The sequence below is a fragment of the Centruroides vittatus genome, unplaced genomic scaffold, assembly GCF_030686945.1.
Source record: "Centruroides vittatus isolate TY-2023 unplaced genomic scaffold, ASM3068694v2 contig_266, whole genome shotgun sequence".
NCBI classification, from domain to species: Eukaryota; Metazoa; Arthropoda; class Arachnida; order Scorpiones; family Buthidae; genus Centruroides; species Centruroides vittatus.
Genome location: NW_027121693.1, coordinates 64,937 through 66,924, shown reverse-complemented (window position 1 = coordinate 66,924; position 1,988 = coordinate 64,937). Strand labels below are relative to the sequence as shown.

General features: G+C 36.8%; 1 long non-coding RNA gene across 1 annotated transcript; it reads left to right on the top strand.

Moving 5' to 3' along the window:
* The first annotated feature begins 634 nt into the window (after window positions 1-634).
* LOC136971650 (uncharacterized) lies at window positions 635-1,100 on the top strand. The gene is made up of 2 exons (XR_010880198.1): window positions 635-736; window positions 836-1,100. It is a non-coding gene; the product is annotated as an uncharacterized lncRNA (long non-coding RNA).
* Window positions 1,101-1,988: the final 888 nt, after the last annotated feature.

The window sequence follows — 1,988 nt, the reverse complement described above, 5'->3', positions numbered from 1 at the left end:
CAAACGGAGCCTGATTTGAGCCTCCTGTTTATCCGAAGCAAAGGCCAAAGCAGTGTGTTGGGGACGTTATGTTGCCCCTCAACTACCAGGATCCCCCTTTCCGGCATATGGGACACCACGCACGGCAAACACGTGGGTGGGCGTTCAGATCCCAGGGATGGTAAAGAAGAGTTTCTAAACCATCTCTGGGAGGTCCCCTCACCACGGACAGGAACCCACATCGAGGGGGGAATTAGAGTAAGATTAGAATAGTGTTATTAAATGTTTAATATTTTATTTTTAAAAACACCCTCCAAATAGTATTATTTTTTTCATTTCTTTTATTGTTCTTTTTAGTATCTTTGTTATTTACTCGTTCACTTTTTTTGTTAATTTAATACTTTACTGCAGTTTAAAGACCGATATTTACTTAATATAGATTTATTTTTATATTAACTTGACGAAACTACCGCGAGAGGGCTACTGAGATCTGTTAATTTTTATTTAATTTTTTCTTGATTTATTTTTCAGACCCTCCGAATTATTGTTGTCAAGATTATTACATTACAAGTTTAGTAATTTATTATTAATTATTATTTACTTTGAAATTGATTTTTTGAATTAGTTTTATAATTTTAAAATTTTTTACATTAAAAATAATGACATGAGTGTAACGCCGAAAAAAGCCACGAGGGGGCTACAGAGCGCATCTACCACGGATGACTGCCATTGACAACTAGACAGCTATTTGTTGTAGGTTTGTAGTAAATTTTAATAAGCTAGTTTAACCGTGCTAGAATTTAGTATTTTAGTGATGCAGGCGGAGTGTAATTAATCGAATCTTGTTATTTATTAGGGATAAATAGCGGAAGTGAAACACTTTTAGCGAGAAGCTAAGACCACGTGTAGCGGGATTAAAGATGTTTTAATTTTTTAATCATTGCAAGAATTTGTTATTATTTGTAAAAGAGAAGGAGCTACCTCCGAAAAAGCTGTAGACTTTTAAATAATAACTATTGTACGATTTGTATAAACACCAGAAGTGCCTACAAGAGAGTCAACAGTGTAATGTTATTAATGTATTAAGTAATGTTGATAAATAAAGTTAATGATATAATCTAGGGACAGAAGCGACCGAACGGCCGACTACACTGAGATGCAGAGAATGTCATTTGGTTGGGAAAGTGTCGAAAAAAACACTCGGGTAAGTATTAGGAGAGATAATCGCTGTGCCGGAAGGTGTAAACAAGGTAACGGAAGTAACGGTCCCAGAAAAGCAGGAATAAGATAACTTATTTATACTTATATAACTTCAATGCTGAAAGAGAGGCGGCGACGGATGTCAGCTCAGTAGGCAACTAGAGAATATGTTCAGATTTTAATATCGAATCGAAGGCCGACACAGATAAAGGTATAGTAAGCTGGGACCAAAAGCTTTAATAATTACATAGGGACAGTAAATATTAGGGATTTTGTATCGTGAATGTGTCAGAATCTGAAGCATAAGTAAGGACTTTTTTAAGTTAAGCGAAAGCAACATCTGAAAGAAGGGCGTGGCCGTTGCCACGGCAACAGACCCCATGTGGTGAGGTGACCTAGATAGGTGTGGAAGAACAAGAATGAAGGTAGAAAAAAGTTACGATTCTGCATATTGCTAGCCTGGTAGATGAGTAGTACAGTATGTGTTTATTTCTTAAATTCTAAAATTTTTAAAGTATGCTTAGCCCAAAATAAGCCTTGCCAATAGTTAGAGAAAAGAGATAAGATCGTGCCGATATTACTCTACTTATGAATTGTCTAATAGCTTGATCGTTATCTGTTAGTGGAAGAGAATGAGGAATGACAGAGTTGAGAGTTTATAGTCGTAGTTAGGTGCTCAACAACCGGCAAGAAGAGTTAGTTCGGGCCGTAAAGACCTGCGCACTGCCCAAAGCAATTTTTAACTAAATTAAACATTTCTTCGTCACTAGTTAGCTTGTTACATGGCACCGGCCAAGCCACTAGACGCG